The sequence below is a fragment of the Magnolia sinica genome, chromosome 9 (genome assembly GCF_029962835.1).
Source record: "Magnolia sinica isolate HGM2019 chromosome 9, MsV1, whole genome shotgun sequence".
In the NCBI taxonomy this organism is placed as follows: domain Eukaryota; kingdom Viridiplantae; phylum Streptophyta; class Magnoliopsida; order Magnoliales; family Magnoliaceae; genus Magnolia; species Magnolia sinica.
The window spans coordinates 2,044,876-2,068,085 of NC_080581.1; the positions used below are offsets into that span (position 1 = coordinate 2,044,876).

At 43.2% G+C, this 23,210-nt stretch overlaps 1 long non-coding RNA gene and 1 other non-coding gene across 2 annotated transcripts; one reads left to right on the top strand and one right to left on the bottom strand.

Annotated features, from left to right (window-relative positions):
- Nucleotides 1–16,702: 16,702 nt before the first annotated feature.
- On the bottom strand, nucleotides 16,703–20,828 carry LOC131256628 (uncharacterized). Its single transcript, XR_009176894.1, has 5 exons — nucleotides 20,802–20,828; nucleotides 20,148–20,269; nucleotides 19,823–19,951; nucleotides 17,283–17,428; nucleotides 16,703–17,207 (listed from the first exon to the last, which is right to left on the bottom strand). It is a non-coding gene; the product is annotated as an uncharacterized LOC131256628 (long non-coding RNA).
- Nucleotides 20,829–22,282: 1,454 nt separating this feature from the next.
- TRNAD-GUC (transfer RNA aspartic acid (anticodon GUC)) lies at nucleotides 22,283–22,354 on the top strand. Its single transcript has one exon. It is a non-coding gene; the product is annotated as a tRNA-Asp (tRNA).
- The last annotated feature ends 856 nt before the right edge of the window (nucleotides 22,355–23,210 follow it).

Sequence of the window (23,210 nt, forward strand, 5' to 3'; positions counted from 1 at the left end):
ATAGGAAACCTGTATTTTATGGTGATTTTGTTGATGGCTCGGCTATCGACGCACATGCACCAACTCCCATCTTTCTTTGGAGTTAATAGAGCTGGTACAGCACATGGACTCATGCTCTCTCGAATAAGACCCTTACGGATCAACTCCTCTACTTGTCCTTACAGAATCTCGCACTCATTCGGACTCATTTGATAATGGGAACGATTAGGTAAACTGGACCAAGGGACAAAGTCGATATGGTGTTGGATATCCCGCATGGGGGGTAACCCATCGGGAAGGTCATCGAGCCAGATTTCCTTGAATTCATGTAGCAGGGGCCTTAGTCTTTCAGGGATGTTGGTAGGCTCGAGTTCTTCCCCTTTTACAATTAATGCATAAGTCTGTCCTGCTTCCTTTGATTCTTCCAGGAAGTCCCGTATGGTTAAGAGAAAACGACCCTCCACTTTAGAAGTTTCAGGTGATCCCTCTGGATCCATAGGGGCCAATATGGTCTTCCGGCCGTCCTTGACGAAGATATATATATTATCTCGCCCTTTATGAGTGGCGTCACGGTCAGATTGCCAGGGCCGACCGAGTAGTATGTGACATGCTTCCATGTCAACCACATCGCATACTACTTCATCCTTATAATGTTTGCCAATTGAAAAGGATATGGTACACCGTTCAGTTACTTTTGTTTCGCTGACCTTCTTGATCCAACCGATTGTATATGGAGAGGGATGACGCTCCGTTTTCAATTGTAATTTTTCCACCATGACCTTGGAAACGATGTTCTCGCTACTCCCACTATCAATGATCACGTCGCAAACCTTTCGATTCACCGTACACCTAGTGCGGAAGATGTTATGCCGCTGTGGATGCACTTCTTTTCTTGGCGCATATAATAGTCGCCTCACGACAAGCGACTCGCCGTGATCTTGCTGAATCCAACCTGAATCATCTGCCTCGTCCTCGGTGGTATGCTCCTGTTCTTCAATATCTGGATCTTCATAAGCGTTATCAGCACTACCATCATTGATGGCGAGGTTTGCCACTTTTCGCTGGGGACAAGTATTTGATAGGTGGCCTGGTTGGCCACAACGATAGCAGTTATCGGGCCTTGGCCGAGCATAGGGGTTCGGGATTCTACTTGGACCAGAAGCAGTCGATACGCCCCTTTGAGGTCTAGCTTGCCCACTTCCCTGATCTCGGTTCTCAAACGTAGGAGGTTGAGTGCGTGCTCCTACGGGCTCCTTCCCTTTAGGCTGTGCAGTTCCCTGGGGCAGACCTGCCACAGGAATCCTTGCAGTAGGATAGGTCCGTGTGTTAGGACGTTCAAGTTGCACTTCTGCACGAGTAGCCAACTTGATCGCGTCATTCATCGTCCAGACGGACTGCATCTGGACCCGATCCTGGATAGCCATACGCAATCCACCGTTGAATCGGGCGACTTGCTGCGATTCAGTCTCGACCAAATCGTTACGCGCCGCCAGGCGGTAAAATTCTTCTGCGTATTCTCTCACCGACCGACTACCCTGTCGACAATTTTGGTATTGTTGGAATAATACCTGATCGTAATCGCTAGGGAGGAATCGGGCACGTAATAGCTGCTTCATCCGCTGCCAGGTGCGGATTGGTGCTTTCGTCTGCCTGGTTCGCGCGAGTTGCAGTTGTTCCCACCAAGCTGAAGCTCCTCCTTTCAACTTGTAGGCCACAAGCTTGACCTTCTTTACTTCAGGGATGTCCATATAGTCAAAAAATCGCTCAACTTCAGAAAGCCAATCGAGAAAATCCTCAATGTGTAATTGGCCATTGAAGCTAGGAATATCAACCCTCATCTTGAATTCTCGATCCGTTCGATCTACTCGATCGCCGCCATGTCTGGGGTGTTGAAAGATTATGTTGTCGATTTCCTCCTCACTGGAGCCTCCTTCCTCAGGAATGACCCTTAGATGCACTGCCGATACTATCCTGCGATCAGGGCGATTAATTGGGGGTGGAGGATTGCCATTAAGAACACGGAGTTGCCTTAGGTTTTCAGCCAAAAGATCCGCTATGATGTCGATGGAAGCTTGCAGCCCTTGCATGGCTTGCTGATTCTCTCGTTGCGCTACTTCGAAAGCTGCCGCCGTTAAAGGTAAATTCCCTGGAGCACCGCATATAGAATATCCGAACCGTCCAAACGGCGGGCCACACCATTATGGTCATTTGGCGCAAGGGAGGACGTGAGGTCGAGCACCGTCTTCCTCAAGAGGATAACTATTCCGAATCCACGGAACTTCTCTGGACTCCTCACAGAGACTTCTCGAATCCACGAGGAAAGAAAGCAGAAAATAGAAATAAATTCTAATAAATTCGAAATTGATTGATGAATGAATAAAATCGAGTTCACAACCCTTTAAATAAGGGTATCAAGCAATGGGAAAGAAATCATAATCAAACTACAACTCAAACTCCTAGAATCCGCGACTTACTATAAATAGTAAACTTACTATTTATAGACGGTCGTGATGTCTACTAGTGCGCAAGGTTTTCGGCCAAAAATAGTAAGTGTCCTATTTGGCTTCACCAAACCGTTCTCCTAATTATTCTAAGCTCTTTTCACGTTGGGCGCAACTCCTAAAGCCCAACGGATGAAGAGTTATAATCAAACTAAAACTTACTATTTATAGTAAAAACGAAATTAAAATAGGGAAACGACAGTCAATCAAGGGGTTTTTCACAATTCCGGGGCAACCCGGCGTAGCAGGGTTGGTTGGCTAAAGTAGCTCGTTCTACCCCAAAATCATATATTTTACGTCAGCTAACTCATTCCGGATTGCGAGATACGCCCGATCTAAGGTCCGATGGTCCGGATCACTTCTGTCGTCGACCGGGCCTTTTCTGATCCATCTTGGCCATGAAACTGTCCGCGACCCGCTCTACATCAGTCCCCTCCACTTCAAAAGAACTCGCCCTCGAGTTTTCATCCTGCTGGTTCATGATACTCGAACAAGTCCGCGACGTTGAAAGTCCGTGAGATCGCCATGTCATCTGGAAGATCAACAACATAAGCGTTGTCATTGATCTTTCGGATGATTGGTACCGGTCCAATCTTTTTATTCTTCAACTTGTTGTACGTTCCGGTCGGAAATCGTTCTTTGCGCAGATGGACCATTACTTGGTCACCCACCTCGAACACTTTTTGTCGCCGATGCTTGTCGGCTTGCTCCTTGTATTTTTCGTTCGAGGCATGTAACTTGGTTTGTACTTCCGCATGAATGCCCATGATCTTGTCGACCATATGTTCCGCCGCAATGCTCATGCCTGGGAGCTTGGGCAGAGGGACCAAGTCTAGTGTGTGGCGAGGACTCGTCCATAAATAACTTGGAACGGGGATTTTCCTGTCCGAGCGGTTCACCATGTTGTTGAATGCAAACTCCGCTTGAGACAAAGCCAAATCCCACCGCTTCGGTTTTTTCTGAAATACATCGAAGGAGGTTTCCCAACGTGCGATTCACAACCTCGGTTTGACCGTCAGTCTGTGGGTGGTAGGCGCTGCTGAATTGAAGTCGTGTATCGAATCGAGTCCACAAAGTCCGCCAAAAGTGGCTTATGAACTTCATGTCACGGTCGAAAGTAATAGTCCTGTGAACCCCATGTAGCCGCACAATTTCTCTGAAGAATAGATTCGCCACGTGTGTTGCATCGAGAGTCTTCTTGCATGGAATAAAGTGCGCCATCTTGGAGAAACGATCTACTACCACGAACACCGAATCCATGCCGCGTTGTGTTCGTGGGAGACCAAGCACGAAGTCCATAGATAAATCCTCCCAAGGGCCATCAAGCACAGGTAACGGAGTGTAAAGGCCTGTATTATGAGATTGCCCCTTAGAGGTCTGACAAATATAACAACGTTGGACTGCCTTTCCCACATCACGTACCAATTGCGGCCAGTAATACCGTTCTTCCACAAGAGCTCGCGTCTTGTCTCGCCCAAGGTGTCCACTGAGGCCACCTCCATGTAGCTCTTGGATTATCTGTTCCCTTAGCGAACTGTTTGGGATGCACAATCGATTTCCCTTGAAAAGGAACCCGTCTTGCATATATAAGTCACCGGGATGACCTTCTTAGCATCTAACCCATGCGTCTTTGAAGTTGTCGTCGTTGGCATATATGTCCTTGAGGTGCTCAAACCCAAGAACCTCATTGATCATAGTGATTAACAAAGTTACATGGTGACTCAGTGCATCGCCTACTATGTTCTGTTGTCTAGACTTATATTTCAGAACAAACATGAATTCTTGCGAAAATGAGATCCACCTAGCATGCACACGGTTAACGTTAGCTTGGCTATTAATAAATTTGAGAGTTTGAAGGTCTATTACAATATAAAGTCTCTTTGAATCAAATACTGTCGCCAGTGTCACAGTTCCTAGACCACTGCGTACAATTCGATCTTATATGTAGACCACTTCTTACATGCATCGCTAAGTTTCTCATTGTAGAAGGCTATCGGCCTACCTTCTTGAGACAAAACTCCCCTAACCCCGACATATGAGGCATCACATTCGACTTCAAATAATTTGTCGAAGTTAGAAAGTACAAGAACCGTGGTCGTGGATAATCTGCGCTTGATTTTGGCAAAGCTCTTGTCGGCTTTATCAACCCACTAAAACTGCCCTTTTTTCATGCAATCTGTGATTGGTGACACAATGATAATGAAATTTTTCACGAACCGACGATAGAATGTCGCCAGTCTATGAAAACTTCACACTTCGTGAATATTTGTGGGAACCAGCCATTCTCTGATTGCCTTCACCTTTTCCTCATCCACCCGAATGTCCGTGGATGTTACGACAAAACTCAGAAACAATAGGCTATCAGTTATGAAGCTGCACTTTTTTAAATTGAGATACAATTTATTTTTAGTGAGCACTTGAAGGACCTTCTCGAGGTGTTCCATATGGCTGGTTTCGTCTTTACTGTATATCTAAATATCATCAAAATAAACCATACCAAACCGCCCAATGAAAGGTTTCAGAACTTGGTTCATCAATCTCATAAATGTGCTAGGCGCATTCGAAAGCCGAAGGGCATGACCATCCATTCGTATAATCCTTCCTTGGTTTTAAAGGTCGTTTTCCACTCATCACCCGACCGTATTCGAATCGATGGTAGCCGCTCCTTAGGTCCAATTTAGAGAATATTTTTGCACCTCTAGCATTTTTACGGATATCGTCCAACCGTGGTATAGGAAACCTGTATTTTATGGTGATTTTGTTGATGGCTCGGCTGTCGACACACATGCGCCAACTCCCATCTTTCTTTGGAGTTAATAGAACTGGTACAGCACATGGACTCATGCTCTCCCGAATAAGACCCTTACGGATCAACTCCTCTACTTGTCCCTGCAGAATCTCGCACTCATTCGGACTCATTCGATAATGGGGACGATTCGGTAAACTGGACCCAGGGACAAAGTCGATATGGTGTTGGATATCCCGCATGGGGAGTAACCCATCGGGAAGGTCATCGGGCCAGATTTCTTTGAATTCATGTAACAGGGGCCTTAGTATTTCAGGGATGTTGGTAGGCTCGAGTTCTTCCCCTTTTACAATTAATGCATAAGTCTGTCCTGTTTCCTTTGATTCTTCCATGAAGTCCCGTATGGTTAAGAGAAAACGGCCTTCCATTTTAGAAGTTTCAGGCGGTCCCTCTAGATCCATAGGGGCCAATATGGTCTTCTGGCCGTCCTTGACGAAGATATATATATTATCTCGCCCTTTATGAGTGACATCACGGTCAGATTGCCAAGGCCGACCGAGTAGTATGTGACATGCTTCCATGTCGACCACATCGCATACTACTTCATCCTTATAATGTTTGCCAATTGAAAAGGATATGGTGCACCGTTTAGTTACCTTTATTTCATTGACCTTCTTGATCCAACCGATTGTATATGGAGAGGGATGACGCTCCGTTTTCAATTGTAATTTTTCCACCATGACCTTGGAAACGATGTTCTCGCTACTCCCACTATCAATGATCACGTCGCAAACCTTTCGATTCACCGTACACCTAGTGCGGAAGATGTTATGCCGCTGTGGATGCACTTCTTTTCTTGGCGCATATAATAGTCGCCTCACGACAAGCGACTCGCCGTGATCTTACTGAATCCAACCTGAATCATCTGCCTCGTCCTCGGTGGTATGCTCCTGTTCTTCAATATTTGGATCTTCATAAGCGTTATCAGCACTACCATCATTGATGGCGAGGTTTGCCACTTTTCGCCGGGGACAAGTATTTGATAGGTGGACCGGTTGGCCACAACGATAGCAGTTATCGGGCCTTGGCCGAGCATAGGGGTTCGGGATTCTACTTGGACCAGCAGCAGTCGATACGCCCCTTTGGGGTCTAGCTTGCCCACTTCCCTGATCTCGGTTCTCAAACGTAGGAGGTTGAGTGCGTGCTCCTACGGGCTCCTTCCCTTTAGGCTGTGCAGTTCCCTGGGGCAGACCTGCCACAGGAATTCTTGCAGTAGGATAGGTCCGTGTGTTAGGACGTTCAAGTTGCACTTCTGCACGAGTAGCCAACTTGATCGCATCATTCATCGTCCAGACGGACTGCATCTGGACCCGATCCTGGATAGCCATACGCAATCCACCGTTGAATCGGGCGACTTGCTGCGATTCAGTCTCGACCAAATCGTTACGTGCCGCCAGGCGGTAAAATTCTTCTGCGTATTCTCTCACCGACCGACTACCCTGTCGACAATTTTGGTATTGTTGGAATAATACCCGATCGTAATCGCTAGGGAGGAATCGGGCATGTAGTAGCTGCTTCATCTGCTGCCAAGTGCGGATTGGTGCTTTCGTCTGCCTGGTTCGCGCGAATTGCAGTTGTCCCACCAAGCTCAAGCTCCTCCTTTCAACTTGTAGGCCACAAGCTTGACCTTCTTTACTTCAGAGGATGTCCATATAGTCAAAAATCACTCAACTTCAGAAAGCCAATCGAAGAAATCCTCAATGTGTAATTGGCCATCAAGCTAGGAATATCAACCCTCATCTTGAATTCTCGATCCGCTCGATCTACTCGATCACCGCCATGTCTAGGGTGTTGGAACATTATGTCGTCGATTTCCTCCTCACTGGAGCCTCCTTCCTCAGGAATGACCCTTGGATGCACTGCCGGTACTATCCTGCGATCAGGGTGATTAATTGGGGGTGGAGGATTGCCACCAGGAACACGGAGTTACCTTAGGTTTTCCGCCAAGAGATCCACTATGCGGTCGATGGAAGCCTGCAGCCCTTGCATGGCTTGTTGATTCTCTCGTTGCGCTACTTCGAAAGCTGCCGCTGTTAAAGGTAAATTCCTTGGAGCACCGCCGATGGGATTGTTGCCCGACCCGTCGTTAGAAGCCATCAATCCGAGGAGAAACCTCACTTTGATACCAAACTGACGCAGGGGAGGACGTGAGGTCGAGCACCGTCTTCCTCAAGAGGATAACTATTCCGAATCCACGGAACTTCTCTGGACTCCTCACAGAGACTTCTCGAATCCACGAGGAAAGAAAGCAGAAAATAGAAATAAATTCTAATAAATTCGAAATTGATTGATGAATGATTAAAAATGAGTTCACAACCCTTTAAATAAGGGTACCAAGCAATGGGAAAGAAATCAGAATCAAACTACAACTCAAACTCCTAGAATCCGCGACTTACTATAAATAGTAAACTTACTATTTATAGACGGTCGTGATGTCTACTAGTGCGCAAGGTTTTCGGCCAAAAATAGTAAGTGTCCTATTTGGCTTCACCAAACCGTTCTCCTAATTATTCTAAGCTCTTTTCACGTTGGGCGCAACTCCTAAAGCCCGACGGATGAAGAGTTATAATCAAACTAAAACTTACTATTTATAGTAAAAACGAAATTAAAACAGGGAAACGACCGTCAATCAAGGGGTTTTTCGCAATTCCGGGCTGCGCAACCCGGCGTAGCTGGGTTGGTTGGCTAAAGTAGCTCGTTCTACCCCAAAATCATATATTTTACGTCAGCTAACTCATTCCGGATTGCGAGATACGCCTGATTTAAGGTCCGATGGTCCGGATCACTTCTGTCGTCGACCGGGCCTTTTCTGATCCATCTTGGCCATGAAACTGTCCGCGACCCGCTCTACATCAGTCCCCTCCACTTCAAAAGAACTCGTCCTCGAGTTCTCATCCTGCGCTGGTTCATGATACTCGGTCAGGTCCGCGACGTTGAAAGTCCGTGAGATTGCCATGTCATCTGGAAGATCAACAACATAAGCATTGTCATTGATCTTTCGGATGATTGGTACCGGTCCAATCTTTTTATTCTTCAACTTGTTGTACGTTCCGGTCGGAAATCGTTCTTTGCGCAGATGGACCATTACTTGATCACCCACCTCGAACACTTTTTGTCGCCGATGCTTGTCGGCTTGCTCCTTGTATTTTTCGTTCGAGGCATGTAGCTTGGTTTGTACTTCCGCATGAATGCCCATGATCTTGTCAGCCATATGTTCCGCTGCAATGCTCATGCCTGGGAGCTTGGGTAGAGGGACCAAGTCTAGTGTGTGGCGAGGGACTCGTCCATAAATAACCTGGAACGGGGATTTTCCTGTCGAGCGGTTCACCATGTTGTTGAATGCAAACTCCGCTTGAGACAAAGCCAAATCCCACTGCGTTTTTTCTTCTGAAATACATCGAAGGAGGTTTCCCAACGTGCGATTCACGACCTCAGTTTGACCGTCAGTCTGTGGGTGGTAGCGCTGCTGAACTGAAGTCGTGTATCGAATCGAGTCCACAAAGTCCGCCAAAAGTGGCTTATGAACTTCGTGTCACGGTCGAAAGTAATAGTCCTGTGAACCCCGTGTAGCCGCACAATTTCTCTGAAGAATAGATTTACCACGTGTGTTGCATTGAGAGTCTTCTTGTATGGAATAAAGGGTAACATCTTGGAGAAATGATCTACTACCATGAACACCGAATCCATGTCCCGTTGTGTTCGTGGGAGACCAAGTATAAAGTCCTTAGATAAATCCTCCTAAGGGCCGTCAGGCACGGGTAACGGGGTGTAGAGGCCCGTATTATGAGATTGTCCCTTAGAGGTCTGGCAAATATAACAGCGTGAGACTGCCTTTCTCACATCATGTACCAATTGCGGCCAGTAATTTCGTTCTTCCACAAGAGCTTGCGTCTTATCTCGCCCAAGGTGTTCACTAAGGTGTAGCTCTTAGATTATCTGTTCCCTTAACAAACTATTCGGGATACACAATCGATTTTCCTTGAAAAGGAACCCATCTTGCATATGAAAGTCGTCAGGGTGACCTTCCTGGCATCTAACCCATGCGTCCTTGAAGTCATCGTCATCGACATATATGTCTTTAAGACGCTCGAACCCAATAACCTCATTGCTCATAGTGACTAACAAAGCTGCACGGCAACTCAGCGCATCGGCTACTTTGTTCTTTTGCCTTGACTTATGTTTTAGCACGAACGTAAATTCCTGCAAAAATGAGATCCATCTAGCATACACACAGTTAATGTTAGCTTGACTATTAATGAATTTGAGAGCTTGATGGTCCGTGTAAAGTATGAATTCCCTTTGAATCAAATAATGTCGCCAGTGTCGCAGTACTTGGACCACCACATACAACTCGATCTCATATGTAGACAACTTCTTACGTGCATCGCTAAGTTTCTCACTGTAGAAGGCTACCAGCCTACCTTCTTAAGACAAAACTCCCTCAATCCCGACATATGAGGCATCACATTCGACTTCAAACAGTTTGTCGAAGTTGGGAAGTACAAGAATCGGGGTTATGGATAATCTGCACTTGATTTCGACAAAGCTCCTGTCGGCTTCGTCAGTCCACTGAAACTGTCATTTCTTCATGCAATCTGTGATTGGTGAAACAATGGTACTGAAAATTTTCATGAACCGATGATATAATGTCGTCAGTCCATGAAAACTTCTCACTTCGTGAATATTTGTAGGAACCGACCATTCTCTGATTGCCTTCACCTTTTCCTCATCCACCCGAATGCCCGTGGATGTTACGACAAAACCCAGAAACAATAGCCTATGAGTCATGAAGTTGTACTTTTTTAAATTGAGGTACAGTTTATTTTTAGTGAGCACTTGAAGGACCTTCTTGAGGTGTTCCATATGGGTGGTTTCGTCTTGACTGTATATCAAAATATCATCAAAGTAAACCACAACGAACCGCCCAATGAAAGGTTTCAGAACTTGGTTCATCAATCTCATAAATGTGCTAGGCGCATTCGAAAGACCGAAGGGCATGACCATCCATTCATATAATCCTTCCTTGGTCTTAAAGGTTGTTTTCCACTCATCACCCGACCGTATTCGAATCTGATGGTAACCGCTCCTTAAGTCCAATTTAGAGAATATTTTTACACCCTCTAGCATATCCAGTATATCGTCCAACCGTGGTATAGGAAACCTATATTTTATAGTAATTTTGTTGATGGCTCGGCTATCGACACACATGCGCCACATCTTTCTTTAGAGTAATAGAACTATTACAACACATGGACTCATGCTCTCTCGAATAAGACCCTTACGGATCAACTCCTCTACTTGTTCCTACAGAATCTCACACTCATTCGGACTCATTCGATAATGGGGACGATTCGGTAAACTGGACCCAGGGACAAAGTCGATATGGTGTTGGATATCCCGCATGGGGGGTAACCCATCGGGAAGGTCATCGGGCCAGATTTCTTTGAATTCATGTAGCAGGGGCCTTAGTCTTTCAGGGATGTTGGTAGGCTCGAGTTCTTCCCCTTTTACAATTAATGCATAAGTCTGTTCTGTTTCCTTGGGTTCTTCCACGAAGTCCCGTATGGTTAAGAGAAAATGGCCCTCCACTTTAGAAGTTTCAGGTGGTCCCTCTGGATCCATAGGAGCCAATATGGTCTTTCGGCCGTCCTTGACGAAGATATATATATTATCTCGCCCTTTATGAGTGGCATCACGGTCAGATTGCCAGGGCCGACCGAGTAGTATGTGACATGCTTCCATGTCGACCACATCGCATACTACTTCATCCTTATAATGTTTGCCAATTGAAAAGGATATGGTGCACCGTTCAGTTACATTTGTTTCGCTGACCTTCTTGATCCAACCGATTGTATATGGAGAGGGATGACGCTCCGTTTTCAATTGTAATTTTTCCACCATGACCTTGGAAACGATGTTCTCGCTACTCCCACTATCAATGATCACGTCGCAAACCTTTCGATTCACCGTACACCTAGTGAGGAAGATGTTTGCCGTTGTGGATGCACTTCTTTTCTTGGGGCATATAATAGTCGCCTCACGACGAGCGACTCGCCGTGATCTTGCTGAACCCAACCTGAATCATTTGCCTCGTCCTCGGTGGTATGCTCCTGTTCTTCAATATCTGGATATTCATGAGCGTTATCAGCACTACCATCATTGATGGCAAGGTTTGCTACTTTTCACTGGAGACAAGTATTTGATAGGTGGCCCGGTTGGCCACAACAATAGCAGTTGGCGGGCCTTGGCCGAGCATAAGGGTTTGGGATTCTACTTGGACTAGCAACAGTCGGTACGCCCCTTTGGGGTCTAGCTTGCCCGCTTCCCTGATCTCGGTAATCAGACGTAGGAGGTTGAGTGTGTGCTCTTACGGGTTCCTTCCCTTTAGGCTGTGCAGTTCCCTGGGGCGGACCTGTCGTAGGGATCCTTGCGGTAGATAGGTCCGTATGTTAGGACGTTCAAGTTGCGCTTCCGCCTAAGTAGCCAACTTAATCGCATCATTCTATGGCCAGACAGATTGCATCTGGACCTGATTCTGAATACCCATATGCAATCCACTGTTGAATCGGGCGACTTGCTGCGATTCAATCTCAATCAAATCGTTACGCGCCGCCAAGCGGTAAAATTCTTTTGCGTATTCTCTCACCGATCGACTACATGTCGACAATTTTTGTATTATTGGAATAATACATGATCATAATCGCTAAGGAAGAATCGGGCACGTAATAGCTGCTTCATCCGCTGCCAGGTGCGGATTGGTGCTTTCGTCTGCCTGGTTCGCGCGAGTTGCAGTTGTTCCCACCAAGCTGAAGCTCCTCCTTTCAACTTGTAGGCCACAAGCTTGACCTTCTTTACTTCAGGGATGTCCATATAGTCAAAAAATCGCTCAACTTCAGAAAGCCAATCGAGAAAATCCTCAATGTGTAATTGGCCATTGAAGCTAGGAATATCAACCCTCATCTTGAATTCTCGATCTGTTCGATCTACTCGATCACCGCCATGTCTGGGATGTTGGAAGAGTATGTCGTCGATTTCCTCCTCACTGGAGCCCCCTTCCTCAGGAATGACCCTTGGATGCACTGTTGGTACTATCCTGCGATCAGGGCGATTAATTGGGGGTGGAGGATTGACACCAGGAACACGGAGTTGCCTTAGGTTTTCCGCCAAGAGATCCGCTATGCGGTCGATGGAAGCCTGCAGCCCTTGCATGGCTTGCTGATTCTCTCGTTGCGCTACTTCGAAAGCTGCCGCCATTAAAGGTAAATTCCCTGTAGCACCGCCCATGGGATTGTTGCCCGACCCGTCGTTAGAAGCCATCAATCCGAGGAGAAACCTCGCTTTGATACCAAACTGACGCAGGGGAGGACGTGAGGTCGAGCACCGTCTTCCTCAAGAGGATAACTATTCCGAATCCACGGAACTTCTCTGGACTCCTCACAGAGACTTCTCGAATCCACGAGGAAAGAGAGCAGAAAATAGAAATAAATTCTAATAAAATCGAAATTGATTGATGAATGAATAAAAACGAGTTCACAACCCTTTAAATAAGGGTACCAAGCAATGGGAAAGAAATTAGAATCAAACTACAACTCAAACTCCTAGAATCCGCGACTTACTATAAATAGTAAACTTACTATTTATAGACGGTCGTGATGTCTACTAGTACGCAAGGTTTTCGGCCAAAAATAGTAAGTGTCCTATTTGGCTTCACCAAACCGTTCTCCTAATTATTCTAAGCTCTTTCCATGTTGGGTGCAACTCCTAAAGCCCGACGGATGAAGAGTTATAATCAAACTAAAACTTACTATTTATAGTAAAAACGAAAATAAAACAGGGAAACGACCGACAATCAAGGGGTTTTTCGCAATTCCGGGCTGCGCAACCCGGCGTAGCAGGGTTGGTTGGCTAAAGTAGCTCGTTCTACCCCAAAATCATATATTTTACGTCAGCTAACTCATTCCGGATTGCGAGATACGCCTGATTTAAGGTCCGATGGTCCGGATCACTTCTGTCGTCGACCGGGCCTTTTCTGATCCATCTTGGCCATGAAACTGTCCGCGACCCGGCAATATGTGTACCCTGATGGAGGGAAAAAAATCAAGAATTTAAAGAACATAAACATGTGACATGACAAGATTTGGTAAATAAGTTCTCACTGATACTTGATTAAGATGACTCAGTTCAGGAGAAGGAATTGAATAATTTGAAGGTTGAAATGAAGTAGGGTGCATTATCTTTGGTGCTTGAGCAGTTTCTCGTCTCTCTTGATTTACTTGTGGTTGAACGGATTCAGTATGAGATTTTTTCTTCCGTACTTTATCCAGCGGATTTTGATACACACGACGGCTGCCCCCAACTCGAGGCTTTACTTTAATCCCACTTACAGTTTGTGAACTCTGGCTATTAACAAAAGTAACTTCTTTTGAGCATCGGTCATGCCTCTGTGTGACCTTAACATGTGTACCTTTGTTGGTGTGATAACTTCGTGGTTATGCTCTGCAACAAACTTAGTCACACTATATTTTCCATTCATCTGAAGCTTAATCATCATGGATGCTAGGCAATTAGTTCTTGTAATCGGACGCCTAAATTTTGGAGGCTCACCTTGTTTTGTGTCACGTTTTTTACCTTCTTTAGAGCAACAAAATCTTCTCTTAAGTATGGTGGTATCATCATCTGCTTTCTTCACCCATCCCCTTCGAGCACTGAAGCCTGTATTCTTAGCATACCGATTGTAAAACTGAAATGCACTTTCGTCAGAGGAAAACTCCATAACTAGTTCTGGCTCTTCATCTAAATTCTCATCTACATTGACCAATACATGTTGACTTGCTTCTTGGACATCTGTTTGTTGGATTGCTTTTTGAACATATATTTCGATGTCAAAATCTAACCTTCGACGTGGCTCATCAAATGCTTGACTCTTCGATGAATTACCATCCATTTTACCAATCAACCTTCAAAGTAAAAAAGCATTCACCAAGCTTGAATTTGTGGATCATGCCCTGGTTCATGTTCTTCCTTAATCATACTCTTCACTTTCCCCTTCCTGCACATTATAGAGAAACATAATTTATATTTGATTTTAACCCAACCCTTGAAAACAATAGCTCTGTAAGCTTTTAAAGCTATAACATATCAACTTCAGATTTCGTGCCATCCCTAATCCAAAGCCCAATTGGTGTTTTCATCTTCTAACAAAAAACATAACAACTTACCTATTTCAGAAATGCTGAGACTCTCCTTACTGGCCCACCATATGATGATCTAGACGATTCCAAAAGCTCACCCCATACATGGACCACTTGGGAAGGAATCTCAACGACTAAAGATGCTAACCATCCAAAAGAACTGCTCATATGGAATTCCGACATTTCTAACCGACCTCTGTATTGAGTCTCATGGACTAAGATAAAAGTTTTGCCATGTGACCCACATACAGTGGGGAATTCTAAATGATTTTTTCTTGTTGATAATGTTGCAAGTAAATTCTACATGTCTGAAATGATGGTACAAGATGTGTATGAGAAGATTACATTGCTCTTCAGTACTTTTGGGTTTTTAAGCTGCATGTGGCTTCATAGCTGGAAGCAGTCGCAGCCCTCATGGCTCTCCATGTAGGACATGATATGGTTTTCAACAACAGCCCCTGTATGTAGCAGCAGAAGCAACACGTTCTTTTTAAATCAATGTGGCCTTCTTTTGCTCCCTGCGGTTGTCCTGCGGCTGATATTGTGCAAGTTTTGGATAGGAGCTACCCTGGTCGTTTTGTCGTGGGCTGTTGTGGGTTTGGTGTGGTCTTATTGTGGTGTGCAACTGGTTTATAGGGATGGTAGTTGGTGGGTGTCATTGAAGATTTACATTAGCTTTGGGGTGACAGATTGGTGGCTTGTTCTGTGGGTCTGTCTTAATTTTTTTTTTTTTTTTAGCCCTGTATAGTTTTTTATTATTTATTTATTTATTGTACAAGTGCTCTAAATGATGGGCGTGACTGCTGCCCTTTTTATTGGGGTCCGTCTAAATAGTTGTATTGAGCATTTCCACTCAATAATCTTGGGTGGTGTGCTTCCCACCTTTAGAAAAAGAAGAAGAAAGAATGGGTATATATCAATATGGGCAGGATTTAGATTTTGAATATGTGATTTAGATGTGGATTGAATATGCAATTGAATGATTAACAAGTTGAATGTGGATTGCATGTGTAACTGAATGTAAATGCATTGTTGGCAAATAATCAAGTTCGTTTTGTTGCTTTAGCCTTGTCAATATGATGAACGCATTGAAATATGTAAGTTTCCCAGATATTTATTTGAAGGTAAGCAGGATTGTTACGCAAGCTATGGGTATGTTCTCCGAATAAAAGGGGCCAAACTGCTCACCATAATTTGCAAGAACATTGGAATGCATTCCTTATTCAAGTATGCCCTGCATCAACCTTGATAGTCACTGTAAAATATAAAACACCTTTGATGTGCTACAGTCTATTCCTTAAGCTTATATTATGGGACCATGTTTGGAATTTTCATTGATCTGGAGAATTTTTGTGTGTGCGCAATCCACAATAGGCCTAACATATTTGACAGTCTGTATCTTTTGTCGGCCCTATTTATTAATGTACATATTCAAACAAGTGATTCCTGAGATCCTTGGCTTGTATAGATTTATGCCATATTAACAAAGTTCAACTAGTGTGCTCATATACCTTTCCATGAAAGAAACAGAAGACTAGCAACCAAAGTCTAAAATTGCAAAAACCATATCATGAGTTTTTAAACTGCTCTACAGCTCTATAGCTAGGTTTTAGTCCGTAGCCTAACCCTAGGTATCGATTCGAAAATTATAGCTACGGATTTAATTCGTAGCTAACTCCTCCATTTAAAAAAAAAATAATTATAATCATTCATTCATTCAATTACCACTTGCATAATCATTCATTCATTCAATTACAATCCTTCATTCAACTCCAATCCTTCATTCATTCAATTACAATCCTTCATTCATTCAATTACAATCCTTCATTCAACTCCAATCCTTCATTCAATCAATTACAATTACAATTACAAAATTAGTTTCCTAGTAATTCATGAAAGCAGGTGGACTCCACAATATTCCACAAAAGAAAGAAAAAACTGGTAGTCATTTGTTGAACTCTACCCTCACAGCAACAGAAAGGACCATTTGCTGTATTCTTGAAAATTACCAAAAGGAAGATGGCATTGAGATTCCTGCACCTTTACAACCCTTCATGGGTACTGCCTTCCTTCCCTTCCAGAACAGCCCAGCGCCAGAGATGAAAGGAAAGAAGTCTAAAGCCAAGGCGGCTGCTTAAACACGAGAACTGAAACAACCAGAAGCATGATCGGCTATGTTACTAAAATATTACATTGAGCAATGTGTTGTCACATTTATCTGATATGATCAACTTTTACAAGAAGGGGTTGAATTGGCCCAACACCACCACCACTACCACTACCACCACCTCCTTATGGCTGGTTGCAGAAATTTTTATTCAGTTATTGTGCAACTGTCTTCCTCAAAAATATTTAGTAGTCATTGGCGTGCTTACAGCCACTCTTCTTCTTGTGGAAGTTGAAAAAAAGAGTGGATGGTTGGTTTTTTAAAGGAGTCGAAAGCAGCTCAGTGTATTTGAATTGTTGTTCGACGTTCCTGACGACAAAAGTGCATTCCAAGTACTTGAAGATCCCTTGTAGAAGCTCTGGCTGGACCTCATTCGTCCATGTCTATGGGAGATTGGAAAAGGTGTATGGTGACAATGACAACCAGGGGTAACAAAAAAGTTTTGCTAAGGCACCTTGCAATTCTCATAAGTAGCTTTGACAATCTCCTTATTCAGCATTCTTGAATTAACTTTCTCCAAGAACTTCTAGTACAACTCATGAAAATTTGGCTCAATGCTTGCTCTGTCAAATATAATGTCCCAGTAAAGTAAAAATCAGCTGATGAAACTAAAAGGTTATTAATAAGATTTTTCTCACCTTTTCATCACCATATACTGAGCAAACCATGGATAGTACTGCTCTTTCAGGACATCAGTAAATTCTTTTGCTTTCACATCCATCTTTGAAGCTGAAATATTATTAAACATAAATAAAATCTTGTCCTGTATCTCTGATGCAGGTTCCTGCATGAAATAAACAACAAACTCAAAATTGAATTAATGCTCCAAACAGCGTTCCCACAAACAAATTTTCAAAAAAGACATGTTGGGCCACACAAGGACAAAATAAATGAGCAGTAATGAAAAATTTATTGACGGTCCAAATTCAATATCAAATGGTATCCATGTTGTGTGGCATTCAACTAATTTCATCATCTATGATCTCATACATGTAGTCACGGATTAGATATTTTCTGAGGTAATACCTAAATTGGGTGGTGAGATGATGTGGAAAGATTTGATCGGTGGACCTTACACTGTTGGGTATCTATAAGCATGCGACCCTATCAATCAAATCTTGCCATGTCATCTCACCACTGAAGTGAGATTCTCTTTTCGAATCTTTCTGGTGGAAAATGATTTGTAAAGCTCCCTTGTTTCGATTTTTCTGGCCGAGTAGGATTTATAATGTTGAGCCAAATAGTTTTTGTTCCCAAAACATAGAACACTAAGTTCCAATAATTTTGTTCCCAAAGAGTTTGTTCCAGAGTCAAGTTATAAAGCATGTTATTGTTAGTGCAAAGATCATGTTTTTGTTACAAAAATTCAATACATGCATGTCCAAAAGACCAGAACAAGCATCAAATAAGAACAGATCCACCATGGTTTTTCACAACTCACTGCAATTCCTTAAATTGTAAAAAAAAAAAAAAAAAAAAAAAAAACCTCCAAAAAAAAGGTCAATTTCTGAAAATATCGATGAGAAATGCTAGGTTGACTGGCATGAGGAGAGATTGAAGAGGCAATTTGCAGTACACAAACCAATATCAACTTGTGCAACATCTAGACCACTCATAACAGAGGTATTTTACATCTAGATTACAAACATTGAGCCCACAAATTGTGGTCCATCACCTGTGATTTGAAATAATGGCAGGGAAGTTTTAGATACTAAAAAACAGGATTTGGCTTCTAGGAGTTTACATGTGAAACGTTCTGGTCAAGATTCTCCTGAATGAAAACTTTAAGATTATCCAGCTGAGTAGATTTTTGGAGCATGTCAGAGTCCATCCACAGCGGAACATAGCAAACCAATGTTCTAGCCTATAAAATCATCAGAAAGGCCATACCATTACTGCTCTCTTGTGTAGAAAGATTGGCCTATAGAATTGCATTTTGACCAAATTTTCAACTAACTTTTAGTCCAACCCCAGCCGCTTTCATCTCACTGGCTTTGGGCTCCTCTTGCTTATTTTTCACTTTTGATTATGTGTTCTCCATTAGAGTAGGTGGAGGCTTCTTTACAACCTTCAGCTATTATAGCTACAACTCTGATTGTTGGTTGATTCAGAATAGCCTAGGAGGAAGCAGCGCGAACATGCTGAGAAGAATCTAATTGCAATTCCTGCAAAAAACCAATTGAATGTGCCCCCTAATTTCATCATCTATCAAACAAGAAGGAAAAATAAAATAAAATCACACTGCATGAAAAGATACTTCCAAAAAGTGCTGGAATTTAAAAAATGAAATCCATCATGAAAATGATTGGATAAGGAAGTATACAAAACAAATCAAATTTCTTTTTGCCAACAGGAGCCTTGGACAGGGAGCGAAGATGAAAATTCTCCCTTTGGAGTAGACAATTTCCTGCATCCTGGAGTTTACAGCTCAAGAAAATCATACTAGTGGTAGCATTATGCAAGCAGGCATGTACATTCTACATACTATGATGATGGATCTTTTATGCAAGAGGGGTAGGGAAGCTGCCTATGCCATGCTAGCTTTTAGAAACCTCTGGACATACAAATCAACTGAAGTGGACTACCAACTTTTCATTCCCACAGTGCAAAATCACACTTTTTTTTTTTTTGGTAGGACTGATTGGATGATCCTACCAATATATTTCCATCATGTATATCAAACAAGAAAAAAAAAAGAATCCAGCATTAAAGCAGCTTCCACACGTACATCCGAGAATTTAAGTAAGGAACTAACAAACATAGTTAAGCATATAGCTGCATGGTGGAGAATTTTCATCCAGTCCACTCATCCATTAGATGTGTCACCATATTTTCACCTAGATCTTAAAAATCAGTCTAACCCAAAATTCGCTGCAAGAAAGAAGAACATGATTGATTGATTGAATAAATAAAAACTAATATATATGCTGCAGTAATGACAAGCCAAGTACTAGGCTCTCTATTTCCTGCTGAACAGCCTGAAATAACAGACTCCACTCATTTCTACTCGGTTTCTACTATGAGTTGAAACAAGTGGGCTATCTGTTTTATGCGGTTTTTCTGACGGAAATCGATCCGTCAGACCACTCTTCCATCACAAATGCCAAGGACAACTTTTTTCCATGTCCACATGATCATCCTGAAATAAAATAAAAATAAATGTTGACAGAGTGTGCACCTTTAAAACAAGCTCTTCAAAACACTGCTGTACATTAATTCAAGTTTTTGCACTACATTCAAGGAAAAGACATCCATACTCCCGAGCAAAATCAATTCCCTCTTTCTTCATGGCAACCCTTCCACTTTCCTGCAAAATTAAACATCAAGATGCATATCTTGTATTTAAACTGTGGAAATCTTACGATATATAATTCAAAAGAATAAGGCCGTGATTGGAAGTGCACTTAAACCACATTTACAGCATAGAAGTTCTGAGGCCACCCTGTATTGAAAAGTCCTCTGAGAATGGAGGTATAGTTGTTGTAAACCTTTGTAGGAATTACCTTATCAACTTTGTTTCCAACAAGCATCTTGATGCAATCTTGATTAGTTGAGTAGAGATCGATTTCCTTAGCCCTTATATCCGCAAGATTTGTAAATGTGTCTCGTCTTGCTACATCATAAACTGGAAACATTGCAAATAAAGTTACCATAGCTTTTCAACTTTCAAGACATTCTCAGTAGATCTTCTGCTCATGGAACTGCACCAATAAGAAAACTTTGAAAAGTTGGCTTTTCGTCACCAAAAGGGTGGGCTACTTTTCAAACATATTCAAGTCTAACAACGAATTTGGACTCTAAACAGATTGTAATCTATGTTCGGCAGAGCCCTCCATTATTCGTCGAATATGAATGTGAAGTCGAACCATGCATCCCTAGTGCTTGCAGACTCCTTGCTCCTTACTAAGTCTAGATTAGGCATCCCAAAGAAGATGCTAAATTCCCCAAATTAATTTCCACATTCAGGTTGGAAAATCCCTAAATTCTAAAATCTACCTCCGAAGTTGAAAAATCTCCAAATCCTAAAAATCGAAATACAAAGCTGAAAAATGACCAAATCCACATTCGAAAATGATAAATCTCCAAATCCCCATGCTGTTGCAAATAAGATTGAGAGAGAGAGAGAGAGAGAGAGAGAGAGAGAGAATCAAACAGACCTGATGTGGAGTGTTTGGGTATCTCTCGGACAATGGAGGGCTCCTATGGTGAGAGGCTTTGGTTTCGCGGTCCGGTTCATGCGTCGGTGTTAGCACGCCATGAGATGCAACAGAGACATGGCGGTTTCTGTTGGATTTGAGAGAGGGAGAGAGAGAGAGCGGGAGAGAAATGGGTTTTTGTTGGACTTGAGAGAGGGAGAGGCGGGAGAGAATTCGGATGCTTTCTCATCTCGAGCAGGTACTCGGGTGAAATGGGCCCTAACGCCGTTTGTAATGGTCATTTCACTTACCTCGATAGCCGTGATGAGACCTACTTGACGCACCAATGGTAAGTCGCCAGCTACGAGCACCAGCCCAGGAGCTATTGGTGGGGGGACTAGCCAATCCGCGTCCTGTGGATGGGCCTTTGGCATGAATGTGTTTGATCTGGTTGCGTGGAGGAAGAGGAATTAATGTGACCGGCATTTACCACTACTAGCAAGGAGAGGACCCACCCAATCCAATCCATGATTTCATAACCAGTCTGATGTGTCCCATCATCCACAAACTCTGCATCCAAGATATCTTGGTAGGACAATCTCAATCTGGGATTTCTTTGGGATCATGTGGCATTCACATCTGTTACCGATATATCAACGGTTGGAATGACAGGATTGTGGGCTTACTGGAAGCGGACTGCATCCTGTCCCAGCCCAGCGAGGGGTTTCATCGAGAGATTGAGTTGGGAGCAGCAGATCCAAACTATAAGGTAGATTCTTTTTATTCATCTAGTTCTTCAAGGAAGTATATGTATTGTTTTGTGCAAAGGATGGCAGTTATGGGCTGTTACGGGTAGCTCGCCTAACCACGGTATACAGGGAGGGAAGGAATGATAGCTGAATGCTCATTATTGATTTTATTCTCATTATTTTATATTGATGTAATTATCACTATTATCATTATTTCATTTTCATTATTCCGTATTGACAATAATCCATCTAGGAAGGGATCTGTGGGCCCCCCTGTGTTATATGGGATTTATCCACACCGTTCATCTGTTTTACCAGATAATTTAGAGGATAAAACCAAAAATGAGCCATATCCAAGGCTCAAGTGGACCACTCAGTGGGGATTTAACGCTCACCATTAAAAAACTTCTTGGGAGCCACAGAAATTTTGGATCAAGATGATATTTGTGTTTTCCCTTCATCTAGGTCCATATGACCTTATGAACAGGTTGGATGGCAAATAAAAATCACGGTGGCGCCTATGAAGGTTTTGGGGGGTGGTTGTCCCTACACTGATGCTTCCTTTGGTGTGATCCACTTGACCTTTTCCTCTGCCTAATTTGTTGATCTCATAATATAAAATTATATAGAAAACGAACTGGCGGACCGGATAAAACCCATACATCACGGTGGGCCCCACAGAAATCTGCTTGGATGCAAGACCCGCTAAGTATATCCTCTATATACGACATACAGAAAACATCAAACAACAAAGTCGTTGTAGTATAGTGGTGAGTATTCCCGCCTGTCACGCGGGTGACCCGGGTTCGATCCCCGGCAACGGCGTTTTTTTTTTTTTTTTTTCCTGGTTGAATCCATGACCGTTGGAATGAAATGGCCACTGATTTCTCACCGCCTGATTGAATCCGTTTGATGTACCATCCTAGCATTTTTTTTCTTCTATTTCTAAAAATCTAAACGTACCCCCAAGGGACACCTGCATTGATGCATACTCCCATCCACTGGATCTCCTTCCTGGTGAGTGGCCCCACCATCCAGGCCCACAAATTGAAGAGAAATCATCCACTCGATTGGTAGTTGACCATTTATCCAATGTGGATGAATGATCATTGTTTGCAAGCGACTCCCTTGACGGCGTTGATGGAAAGTTTATGATCTGCCGACCTTGAATATCCCATCTTATCTTATGTATTATTACATCAGATCGACGGTTTGGATCAGGGGATAGGACATAGATTCAACGGCTATTGTTCCCACATATTCTATCTCAGCAAGCTGAGATATCTGCCTTGGTCTTGCTGACGCTCAATGCTGCTACAAGTCCCTATCACTCAAGGCCACTTCATGTAAGAGTTCTATAAGGTGGACTTGATTGATCAACGGTCTAGATCTACCAAAGGGTTGATATTGTGATCGTTTGAAATTCCCATCCATGATAGCCTTTTTGACATCCACACCCTTCATTTGATTTGTGAGCAAATGAAACAGTGGGGAATCAGAAAAGTAAGTAGATCCAACGTTATGGTGGGCCACCACGTAAGTAAGAGTGGACGACAACGTTTTCAAAGGTTTGCCTTAAAGTCAGATCCCACTGTTTCCTGTCCTTCTGTATGGGGCAACTTTGGTGGGGCCCACTGCAGTGTCCATGTGACATTCACTCCATTCATCCTTTTCTAAAGCT